The sequence below is a fragment of the Geospiza fortis genome, unplaced genomic scaffold, assembly GCF_000277835.1.
Source record: "Geospiza fortis unplaced genomic scaffold, GeoFor_1.0 scaffold167, whole genome shotgun sequence".
NCBI lineage: Eukaryota > Metazoa > Chordata > Aves > Passeriformes > Thraupidae > Geospiza > Geospiza fortis.
This window is the reverse complement of record NW_005054355.1, coordinates 3314390-3327497: the sequence shown is the minus strand read 5'-3', so window position 1 is coordinate 3327497 and position 13108 is coordinate 3314390. Positions and strand designations below refer to the sequence as shown.

General features: G+C 41.5%; 1 protein-coding gene across 1 annotated transcript in view; it reads left to right on the top strand.

Moving 5' to 3' along the window:
• SLC44A1 (solute carrier family 44 member 1) overlaps positions 1–2502 on the top strand; it is a 51779-nt gene extending 49277 nt beyond the window's left edge. Inside the window, exon 16 of the mRNA XM_005423606.2 lies at positions 14–2502. The gene's annotated coding sequence lies outside the window, so the exon portion shown is untranslated. The remainder of the gene's footprint in view (positions 1–13) is intronic.
• Positions 2503–13108: the final 10606 nt, after the last annotated feature.

Genomic DNA, 13108 nt, shown 5'->3' with positions numbered 1-13108 from the left:
ATTTAAAACCCCCCCAGCCATATTGGAACCCATTGACATTCCAAAACAGTATATATATACATATATACATACATACATATATATATATATCTATATCTATATATATATATCTATAAAATTAAACAGCCAAAATCAGAGAAAAGGAACAGGGATTTAAAACTTTTTTTAACAATTATTTTTGTGAAACATGTACTCTTTTCATACGGGTGGCTTTTACAAGCAGCTTTATCATTGTTCCATTTCTTAAGTTATTTGTTGTGGTCATGGAAATGTTGATTCTTATCTGCTTGATATTTTAAAATCTGGAGGAAGTATCATTGTAAAGATAATCTGAAATCATGACTGGGTTTAGAGACAGATTTCCCATGACACTGCTAATCTACTGAGAGTTTTACTTGTTTAATTTCTTTAAAATTTTCATTAAATTCAGGACAGTGACATGTACAGAAAACCTTAAAATCAAGAAAAAATTCAAATTTATTTTTTCAAGAGGTTGTTTCAGCAAAAATTTGTTCAGTTGAAATGTGTTTGTAAGCAGTTATTTTACTTTACAGCCCTGGCAGGGCACAGTTCTGTTTACCAGTATCAGACATCACAATAACCAACTCCTCAGGTATTTAGGTGTGTGGGAGCCCTTGCATCTCCTATTAAACAGAACCTACAAAATGGGGACAGATAATTTTTATATGCAATTAACTTCCTGCTTACCCTACTTTTACCCCTCATACCCATTGCCCTCTATCCTCCCCCTGAGTTCAGTAGCCTCCTTCACACTTCAGCAGTGTTCCTTTGAAGGGTATGGATTCTCCATACAGGCAAGTGAAATAACAGATTGTTAAAGCTCAGTCTTAGCCATACTCATGATTAATTCGTGACTAGATACAAAGATGCTGAGGATGGGAAGAGAAATGAATTATACTGCTGTACATAAAAAAGTACTATATGCTTCATTTCATCTAATGAGAGAGCTCTGGGAGGTAGAAAGGATCATTCCTTGCCTGTTGCTTGATCCATATTTGTACATACTGTAGTGGGTGGCAAAAGCCAGAAAGGGCAGAGAAACATTCCTTTGGAAGTGTAGCTGCCAGGATAGTTATCTGAAATTATCAAATAATGACAAGAGAACATGCTTTTCTATTATTATTATATACATAAATATCTCTTCAGTCTGGAAGTTCACCAGACGTGAATGCTAATATTCAATTATTCAGCATAGTGAATTGGTAAATGCATAACTGTATTTGCTAAGAATTTATGATCTGTCTATGCTATATATTCCTTTTGTTAACATTTTTTTAAGAAAACTATTTTTGTTATTGTAAAGTTAATATTTCAGAGCAGAATTTTTAAACTTATTGCACTAATTACAAGCTGTCTGCAAATAATGATGCCTCAATGGTTCAATCACTCCATTCCAGAAAATCTTTTGAAAGAGTAAGAGCCTTTCTACAGAAGCTTTATGATGGAGTAGAGAGGTATGTCTAGGTAAAGACATGCACAAATCGTGTAATCAAGGTTTAGTAAGTAAGCAGTTAACTGTGCTTCCTTTCAGACTATCAGACTTCTAAATTGCTGCTGAAGTTTTAAATAATTATGTAGTGTCATTTAGCTAACTAGTGCTCTTATCTTTTTGGCAATAGTAAAACGTTTCACTTTTGCTTCCAGAAGTCATTTGATAACTTAAATTTGTTATTTTTTTTTCCTATAAGCCAGTTAAAACAATTTACACTTTTCATATCACAGAACCCAAACTATTTGAATGGTACAAAAATAAAGATACATTCAGAAATGATAGCTGTTGGGGAGGCAAAGAGACTTATCCAGTCCTGGAAGCACTTACTCATTTAAGTGAACCATATCTGTAACTACTAGCATCAGGAGGGCTCTCTTAAGTATGGAAATTGTAACATACATATCTATGTAAGTGCTGACTGGACTAGAGCTTCAGCCTAGGGATTCAAACTGGAGCACAGGTGAGGACTCTCTGTGCAAGTTAGAGGTCAGACTTGCCCAGAAGAAGCACTGGAGCAGCCTTACTTTTGTGGAGAGGAGACATTCCTGCAGTACCAGTGTCTAAGATAGCAGTGGTACTCAACACCAGTATTTGTGTAGATCAGAGGGGTTTAGCAACACAAATGTAAAAACTAGCTTAGATGAATTCTGGAAACTGGTTTTCAAGACTAAAAGACTTATCAAGTACCCAGTTGCTTCCAGAGAATCTAGTTTTCATCTTGTTTGGAGGTTATTGGAAGTGCTTAATCAAAGAAACCTTGTATTCTGCTCATTTTGATAAGAAAATTCTGCCATGACTGGTTCCACAAGTTTGTGTTCTCCACTCAGTGGATGTCCTGAGTGGGAACTATACTCTGTAATTGCAACTAGGACTGCAATTGGTAACAAATTTTGTATTTTTGTATTACTTGACTGTGCACCATTTTTATAGCAGTTTATCCTGTCTTAAAAATAAATTTGTTTATTTACATGGTGTTTAAAAGACACAGGCAACACTTTTCTATGGGTAGTTGTAATGTTTAAGTGAGAAACCTATATAATTACAAAGTTCTTAATAAAAATGTGTGCACCATTCTTGAGTGTATATCCAGCATGCAGAGCTTTTCAGTCTTGACAAAAAGGCATTCCATCCACACACAGGCTTTCCAGTGGCCCCTTAAAGCTTTTGAATGCCCGTTGAAGTTCATTTGCAACCAAACTACAAGCTGCCCTCTTACAGCTCTGTCTTGTGCACAGAGATAAGCAGAAGACAGAATTTTGAAAAGACAACTTTTCAGGACAAATTTAGACTGCTTTCCTTTCCTAGTGGGGATAGTGAAGTGGGAGGACATTTTGGCATGTAAATCCCATACATAAATTTTGGCAGTAGGGGTGTTGGGGTCTGCCAGCTGTGAGGGATTAAATACTTCTTTTGACTGTTGGTTATTAAAGCCAGTGTATGGTCTGCTTTGTGGGAAGCAGTCTAGACTAAGTAGAGAGTGATGCTGCACTGAGAATAACAATGCAGGAGGAGCAGATGAGACAGCTAAAACAGAGAAATCATCTCCTCAGAAAGTCCAGTGAATTGAATAGTGCTAAAAGACTGGAGATTTAGGCTGGACAATTTGGATTTAGAAACAATCATTGGGATTACTACTTCCCAGCATTGGGTTTCTGCATCATAGCCTCTGACCAGTTAAGTTTCAAACAGAAAAAACATACCAATCCTTAATTTGTTAATTTTTCCCCCCTTATTTTTTCTGTTTGGAAGTTGAACAGTACCATGCCATCTTTACTGCTTCTTCCAGCCTTAGAGAATGTTTTTTATTGTTGTTCTTTTGGGTCTCATTTCCATATTGCTCTCTGAGTAAAAGAGTGGCAAGTGGCAGAGTGTCAGCTCCCCTTTGTCCCTTGATCTTACCACATTCCCTTTCACCTTCCTGAGGCAATGATTCAGGATATTACCTTTAGTGAATGAGAGGGAGAGTATGTGCTAAGCTAAAGTTCTGACGTAGAATTTTTTTTCTTTTTTTGTCTGGTATTACTCCATCACTGTGGTTAGCAGTGCAACCAATCACTTCTAGAGTTTCACTGCTGCTCCACAGCTAGACTTAACACATAGGATGGCTAGCTAGGATTTGCATCTTCAGCATTCCATGAACTCCCAGTGCCAGAACCAGGATGGGCTTCTAAATGTGGCCTTACATTGGCATAGTAAATGAAGGACTTTTTGCATTTGGAAAGCATTTTCTATAAGGGAGACCTAACAATGGAAAATGCAGTTAAATGTTGTGGTGGGTTGACCATGGCTGTCACATACACTGCTATCTGTTGCTTGCTCAGGATGGGAGACAGCAGTGAAAGGACAAAAATACTGATCTAAGTGCAGTTATAAGCAAATAAAGGGAAAAAAACCCAACAAAAACAAAGGCAATCATTTACCAGCAGACCAACGCCCAGCCAATCTCCAAGCAGCTGCTGCTTGTGAACTACACCCACCCCAGTCTGATTGCTGAGTGTTACATTATATGATGTGGAGTATTTCTTCAGTCTGTTCAGGTCAGCTGTCCTGGCTTTGTGCCCTCTCATCCTTTTGCCTAACCCCAAACGACTGCGGGGGTCATAGAGTGGAAAATAGAGAAGGCCTTGACCCTCTGCAAGCACTGCTCAGTAGCAGGTAAAGCTTTGTGTTAGCAGCACAGTTGCAGATCTAAAACACAGCATCTTGCAGATTGCTGACTGTCCAGTCTAACCCAGTACACAGGCCCACCTACCCAGTAATTAATCCAAGACTTGCTCCCTGCATTTCTGTACAGCATCTTCTCAGGGTGGTTACTTCTTTCTGAAAGGGCTTTTTTTGCAGCGGGCAATTAGCCTGCTCCACAGTGCTCCCTTTCATGGAGGGAGCAGGGGATGTTAGCTCTTACTCTTTCAGCACATAATGGGGATATAAAGCAAAAATGAGCCCTTTCTGTATCAGTGTTCTGGCAATTGAGCAGCCATTGTTGGAAACAATATACTTAATGTGCCCTCAGGGCATGCACTTTAGTGGTTTGCTCTGAGTGGTTATGATGTATTCTATGAATGTATGTTATAGAGTCAGAATAAAATGCATGTTGGAGACACATACTCATCACCATCTAGTGAGCATTTAGTTCAGAGTGCATATTACATGCTATATTGAATATGGCACAGTCGTTTTAAGAAACAGTTTTAAGATTTATTAAGTAGATACCTTACAGCATTCCTGTTTTTTAAATCGTGGCTTGGCCTGTGCAGATACTGTTTACTAAATCTAACGATCACTAGCCCATTGTTTCTTGAACAGCTTGTGTCACATTATCGACACAGAAATTCTATTTCATCTTTGTGAAAAAACCAAAAAGACAACAAAACAACTCTTCTGTTTCCCAACACAAAACCCAGCAGGCTTATTTTAAGCATTTCTTGCCCTCAGCTTCTTTGTTGGGATGATGAAAGTTTACTTTAAATATTTCATTTTCAAATGCTCTTCCAACTGTTTAGTCTCTGCTGTTATTTCCACCATGTAACAAGATTATGGAGACTAGTAAATCTGTATTTCTTGTGTTCTGTAGCAAATACTGTTTTCAAGGTATTTTTTTCTTTTATATTTAAAGAGATGAGAGAAAAGATGGAACTCATCTCCTGTGATGTGGGTTATGTGTAAAAGGCAAAATTTCTGGTCTGGGATGGAGCTGTGATGAGTCTTGCAATCTGATACAATCAAGCCGAAGCTCCTCAGAGACCAGGATTATGAAAATATATGTAAGGAGAACCGGTAGCATAAATTGATCTGAAAATACCCATTTGGGGGTTAAACGATCTGGCATTAATTTGACATACATCTGTTAAAATGAAACTAGCAGAAAACCAGCAAATGCCCATCAGATTCTACTCCCCTGTCTTACTGAGGTCAAGTCATCATATTTGAATATGGTGAGCAGATTTTGGTGTTATAAGCATTTGCTTCTTCTCTACAGAAACTCCCCTTAGAACCAAAGTTCCAAGAATTCAGAGTAAAAGTACCAGCTGACTTTTAACAGAACTAGCCTAATTTCAGTTATGTTAAAGGCAGCTATGGCCTCTCTAAGTATGTGATTTATAAGCAGATACCTAACAGCATTCCTGTTTTATGCTGGCAGCTGATGGATACCATTCCTTAAGTGTACCGCCTCTCCTCTCTGGGTTAGTGGGAATAGGGATTGTTTATTTCATAAGCTATGGTGAAATTAGGAAACTGAGTAGTCATGAAACCCAGCAGAAGTTGTGCACTGACTGGAGTTCCCGCTATAAACATGTTTTTTAACTCTCAAATACCATGTGTCCTCCATGTTAGTATTAGTTGGGTCCCTCCCTGCTGCTCAGACTGAAACAGGAGAATATCTCTCATTTGAAAAACAGCTCCACCAACAATCTCATAATGTCTCCCAGGGGAGTGAGGGAAGAAAAAACAGAAAGGTGGTTTTATTTCTAATGTAGGACAGAAAAACTGCCAGAAGTTAGGTGGAGCCATGGAGAGCAGATAAAAATATTCCACAGGATCTTCACAGTAGTTAAGAAAATTCACATTCCAATTCAGACGTCTCACAGCAACATATCCCGTGTCCCACTTCAATTTTACTCTGGAGCTCTTCAGAGCAAAATGAAAGTGGAATACTATACCTATAGAAAATAGTTATTTCTGTATAATGAATTGTGTTGCTGATTACAGAAACTACTCTGAGGAAAAAGGAAAATCTTCTGAACAGATTTTAAAGGCTTGACAGTACTTGCATTGTCATAGTCCATCAAAGCTTCATCTGGAAACGAATTTTTCATCCTCCTTTACTCATACTTCTAACAGGGCAATCAAACCCCTGGACTGGCTTAGTGATTTACATTGAATCAAGATCAACTAACAAGTGCTCCTTTTTCCAGTGGAATGCCACCTCCTTTGAGAATGGGAAAAGTAAATGTGACACTGTTCATTGTTGTCTTGAGAACTTAAACTATTTTATACTGCAAGCTGTGAATGCAGGAAGAGAACAGAAATTAACAGTGCTGATCTAATCTTAGATTTTCTGTGTAAACTGACATTGTGCCAGGATACTGATGCAAAACTGTATTTTAGTCTAAGAAATGTATAGATTTTTTAATGTATCAAAATAAAGTTTTCCTTTTAAGTAAGAAAGAAATTTCTCTGTCTTCCATGTGGTGTGTGTAAGTTGTGCTCTTACTCAATACAATCCCATGTTCCTGAGAAGCAAGTCAAATTTTTGCTGAAGTTTTACTTTGTTCTGTGCCTGCTCTTTAGCTGAGTAGCTGCAGTAATACTGGAGATACTGTCCTGGTGCCAAGAAAAGTAATGTTTTCTGAGATGAGCGTGTTAATGGGTTTGGTAGAGGAAAGGCAGGATATTTTTGCTGTCTTTCTTCTCATTGATCCTCTCACATCTCTGCTCCTCAGCCTCTCTCCAGAGTCTTGGGAACTGTCCCTTTAGGCTAATGGTTACACCCATCACCACATTCCTCAGCCTCTCTGATAGGCTACAGGGTGTGCTGAAGTTAGTCACATACAGAAGCAGTTGGAAAGTTCTTCACTGTGAAAGGGGAGGTTGTGGTCACACATGCATAAGAGTCCTTGCTCATACCCAGGAAGCAGGAATCTTAGGGCTCATAAGGCTATGTGGAGCATGCTGGCTCACAAGATGCTTTGCATTATCAGGACAGCTGTGGGGCAGTGAACAGTAGGGAGGCATGAAGGAGATACTGCAATGCATTATGAGCCATGCAAGCTACATATCCCAGCACAGCACCTCTTGTGGCACCATCACCTTGTTCCTCAAGAACCTGTACACACTCCCCACTCTGCACAGCTGTTCTAACAGCTTGGATATCTAAAGATGGATGGTGAGTAGACTCAATAATGGAGGCACATACAGTCACAAAGATTTCTTCCCCTCTCCTCTCTGTTCCATAGCACAGCATATTTCTGCTTCTTGCTGACAGGTATTTTTTTTACACTAATACACTAATGCACTAGTAGCCAGGCTGAACCATGTCTTCTGCTTCTATTGTTATTTACTACAAACTACTTCAGCACTGTATTTGCCTGAGATAGTTTACTTTATCTGGAAACTCCTGCTGCTTCTGAAACGGAGACTGATGCTGTTGTGCTAATCAGTCATCATCATCAGTCCATCAGGAGGAAAAGGACCAGACAGCCCATCAGGCAGGACCTCTGCACACAGGCAGGGTCCATGCTGTGGACCCAGAGTGTTCTGCTGCATGTCAGTGTTGTGCAGTTCTACTGAAGGTGCGTGCGCTTGGCTCAGAGTGTCTATTTCACGGTTTATTAACAGTGAAGCTGCATGGCTAGATGGGTTTAGCTGCACGGAGAAAAAGAGGCTCCAGAGATATCCTTCATCAGCAGAGGTGTTAGGGGCTGGACCATGAAACATAAAGGTTGTATAAACCCTGTCTGGTTTCCACTGTATTTTGCCTGTGTCAGAGCTGCAGAACAGGAGCTCTTTAGCTTTATTTACTCACTCTAGCAGTGAGGGACTGAAGCACTGTCTGCAGAGATCAATACTCTGAAACAGGAGTTTCATGACTTCCAGGAGAAAAAAAACCAAAACAAGCACCTAAAGGTGGTCTGCAGAAGGCTAGTGAGGGAAGCATATGCAGGGAGAATAGAATGGGACATGGGACTTGCAAGGAAAATTTCAGGGTACTGTGATGGAGTGTGGAAGAAAACTCTGCTCTCCTGCTGTTAGCAGGGACCTCAAGACAGAGGACTGGAGCTGCAGAAGCGGGATTTTTCCTTCAACCACACAGCAGTTCACACTGGCAAGACATTCTTCATGCGGTGGGCATGTATCTGTGACCACTTACCCTTGGGACTCAGCCCCTGGCATTGGCAATTGCAGAACAGCACAGGCAGCTGCCTTCTCAGATCCCTGCTCCCTGAAAAGCCCTGCTGTCCCACTGGAGATGAAGGACTAGTCTCCTTGCTAGCAACACAGCATGTGTCCTTGGCTGCTGAAGGAGCTCTTCTGCCATGTGTAGAGGATGGGACCCTCTGTATGCAGCATTTAGTGAGCAGCAAATGAGCTCATTCTCCAAGCCAGGGAGCTCAGATCCTGTGCTGCTGGAGTCTAGAATTGCTCCTTCCCTCCACTCTGGGCCACTGACCCAGTTTTAGTCACTGATATTTAGATGTTAGTTTAATGAAGATTAGCTAGTGCCCAGGGAGTGATTATTTAGAATTTCTAATTACTATTAAATTATGAATGTGTGAAATGGATGGAGCTTGCACTCCCACACACAGAAAACCTAAAAAGGCTGGTTTTCTGACAGCTTCTGCCATCATCTTCATCTAGTACTTATTCTTGTTTACCTTAAATATGCTAAAAATAAAGTGGAAGAAAATCCAGCACCAGAGCAGATTTTCTGAGATGCTTACCGAGCAGTCAAAGCTAGAAATAAAGCCTATGAGAGAAGCTATTGAATTGCTGTATCTCACTACCTCACCTGACAGTAATCAAGTGGGAGACCAATGGGTGAGCAGGTATTTCACACTCGAGTCCTCTGAAGAATAAATTACAGGCCTGAACCCTGTGCCCTAGGAAAAAAAATTCTGCCACAATTCCAGAAATAGTGATATCTCCTGTTTTTAATTGCTTTTCTGATAGCTCTTACTTATATTCTAGTTTTAAATATTAAGTCCTGAATACAAACCTTGGACAAAAAATATTTGCTAGGCATTGGCAATGCCAGATGGGGCATGGTGGTCTGGCCACTTCTCCATGTCCCCCCATCTTTGCTTAGGTAGGAGATGTTTAGCTCAAAGATTTGGACACCTGCCTGTGGCCAACACACTGCTTCTCCACCAAAGACCTCCTCCTCTGTCACCTGGGACATCTCACTTTCTGTCTCTATGCCTCTCTTTCCTCAAAGATGGGGATGCAATGAAGGCTGAGTACATTAAAGTACTCAGATACTGCAGGAGGACGGATGAATGAAATAGGAACAGGTAAGGCTGTGTGTGAAACTGGGATCTAAAAATGCCTCTGCAGCTGCAAGAGGCAATTAATTGGGTGGAATTTGCATCCTATGCAAGGGAAATGATACAGACATGAACACCTCAGACTCATTGGTCTTCTGATAGTTAAAGTATCCGAAAACTTAATCCTCCATTAGAAAATCCCCTCCAGTCTTTTAGTGGGTCTTGGTACTTCACTGTGCCTGCTTTTTGCCAGAAGAAAAATCCACTTGTTGGAAGGCATGCTGAGTGTCTTTCAAATCTCTTAAAATTGCACTGCCCCTAGTAACAACAACAAACCTAACTTTAGTACCTAATGTTGAACATAGCTGAATGAAGTAAAGGGATTTCAAAGCATGAGTTTGCTGCCTGTTCTGAAAGGTTGGGTAGGAGGTCTGCAGAGTTCTTCTTATGGGCACAGAAGCCCTACCGCCTCCAGGCAAGGAACATGACTGCTTGCTTTTGAAAGCTGTGGTGTTGTATCTGTGCATTATGGACAACATAAGGACAAGAAAACCTCAGAACGGTCTGTATTTCATTGCAGCAGGAGACCAGCCTGCCAGAAAAGCATGTGAGGTTCATGCTGTTTATGATGAAGATGAAGCTTGACAGCTTTATAAAAATGTAATTTGCTCCCCAAAAAAGCCAGCATAAGCACTTGCAGGTCTGAATCTCCCAGAAGATGAACAGCTTGAAAAGCTATTAAGCTTCTTAAAGAAATAATAGGGAATCAAAACTTGAATGAAGAGTGTGGGAGAACTATACACAAGCCTGAATTTCTGTTCACTTCATTGTGTTCATGGGCCAGGGCCCCCCACCTTTCCATAATCACCATCTGAGCTTACTTTAAGAATAGCACATAACAAGGCAAGTAAAAAGCACACATTAAGGTTTTGAGCCATGGGGGGAAAGAAACTCTTGTTTGAATTAAGCTAAACATTTATATATGTGGCCACAAGCTGGGGTTGAGCTCCAGAAGGGCTGCAGCCATGACACAGTGAAGGAAGTGGGAGGAAGAAGGGAATTGAACTGATGACCTGCCAAGATATGGCATCAATTGGGGTAAGTCCCAGCAATGGCAAAACCTTGCTTGTTGTCCAGGCTGCTGTGGAGCAGCCTTGTATTTGCACCTTGTAGCTCTACCCACCCCCACTGTGGCCCTGCAGATGTTTTCCAGCCAACCTTTCTGGAGGGATGAGGCTAGAAAAGCAGTAAGTAATGAAGTAGTCTACTCTTTGGAAAAGAAAGAGCAGCTGCTCCTGAGTCAAAGGGTTAAATTTTTTTGTTGTATCACAAAACCTAGACAAATACAAAATCTTCGTTTTCACTCTTCCAGATGAATCCTGCCAACTCGTTCAGCCTAAGGGCACAACTCAGTACAAAGCATAGGCAGCATTATAAGCCTAAACAGCAACAGCTTCATCTGCTATTCTGTTCCTTTCTTTGCAGTCACAATAATGAAATCCAGGGGGAATTAAAAGTATCCTGACTGCAGAGCGCATCAGCCAACCATTGTAATGTGGTTGTGAAATACAGAGCCACAGACTAGCAAGCACAATTAGCTAATAAGATCGGTGCTCCATCATAACCCCATTTTAAACAGGATGCTGATAGAGTAATTTTGACACCAAAATAGCATCACAGGAAATACATATTCACTGCAACTCCTTGTACCTTTTATTGAGCAACAGTACAACAGTACAAAAAAGCCAGATTTTCACTGGAGGCTGTCAGCAGGAGCAATTTCTCTGCTCAGACCCATACTCATGAGAAAATTTTCCATGTCCCCTTCCCACAAGCATAGCCAGAAGGGCATGGTTACACATGCCAGTTGTGAAGGTTTTAGGCTGCCCACAGCTTCCCTCACAGACCTCAGCTGGAAGAAACACCACGGCTGTTCAGCAGAACACTGGCTCTGCCATATCCTCCATATATAACTCAGCTCAGCTCAGCTCACTGTGTGTTGAGCCATATTTATTCCTGTGAGGCACTGGGCCTGTTCTTACCCCTATCCATGAAGATCAGGAGATCAAATGAGCCATGCTAGACTGAGTGAGCTCCTAGAAAATTAAGGTAGCTTGGGCTGCTGGATCTCACCAGCAGCCCATAGCTCATTAGGGAATGTAATTTAATGCCCTTTAATGCCCTGACAATGTACAACTGCTTCCCACAGCATGCATGGATGGATGCTTCCCAGCAATGGTGCTTTCTCTCATGGTCCCAACTGGAGACTGAGTGCAGCTCTCTGAAAAGAAAAGGCAGCATTTTTTCTCCTCTAGTTTTTCTTATAAGAACAAACTGTTCTCTTTTCTATCTAGTCTACATTTTTAACAAACCAGCAAAGGGCAGTTCATTTCCTTAGAGCCCACAACATGAAATCTTTCACCACGAAAATAATCCCATTGCAATGAAGTCTCCAGTCTTCAAAGGCACCTCTTGGGCCAGCTCCAGCTCTGCAAAGCCTTGTTCTGAGATGAGAGGTGGTGCTGCAGCTGGTGTGGTTTCCAGTGATTCCTGAGACCTGTTCTCTTAGTGGCCCCTCTGCCCCTCTGAGCCTGTCCCGAGGGTGGGCTCACAATATAGCCAGCATTGCTGTGAGTTTGGCCAGCCTCCTGCCTTAAAGGACTATTGCCAGCTTGATAACTTTCTGACAGATGTCAACCCTTTGTGCCCCTCCTCCCTCCTCTTCTAAGGCAGGGCTGACTTGTGTCAGCATTTGTCCTCCCCACAGCCCGTGGTGCACATGCCTCGCATGATTTCTGTACTGGACACAGCCAGCCTATGAGTGCTGCCAGAAGCATGAACAGATGAGAAGCTCATCTCCTGACTGGCCCAGCCCAGAGTCAGAGGATGGTGCACAAAGCACCGGCATTGACAGTACCTGACCTCCCCCAGCTCTTATCCTTGATTCCTCCTGCTGGCTTATCAGACTGCAACCCAAGGTGATGCACCAGAGGTTATTGCTCTCCAGGAGGTAGCAGAAAATAGGTGTCTGGGGCAAAGGTGATCTCCTGCCTCTGAGTTTCACTCTAATCCCGTGGGACAGGATTAGAACACCCTTTCATGCTCCCCAGCTTCTTGTGCTTAAGGAGAGTTATGGCTCATCAAACCCAAAAAGTGCTGTGGGGTTTTTTTTATGTTTTTTTTTCTTCCTGCTGTGAACCTTCTTTTGCTGTGCAGCCAGAATTCACTGCAAGATCTGAGAAGGTAAAGGGTCAGATCTTCATCCCTCACTGCTCCCTAAAATAGTCACACAAATATATGCAACATTGCCTTCACAGAAGTACAGAAATGTGGCTTTCAACCCTTTTATAAATCTCTTTTTTTCCTTGAGGATTACATCTCTGAACCACCTTTTTTACCTCACGTCAATCACTGCAGTCCTATTTTTTTCCATTCTTCGAAAAGACAGTTGATCTTCACGCCACACAAAAAACTCACCCTGTGCTTCTGCTGTCCACATGTTCAGCCACTTCCCTTCAACCTGTTTACCTTAAACCCTTTCTCTTCACTCACCCAAACATTGCCCAGTTGTGCCTCCATTCAGTTCTCTGCTTTCTCTGTGATTTTACAA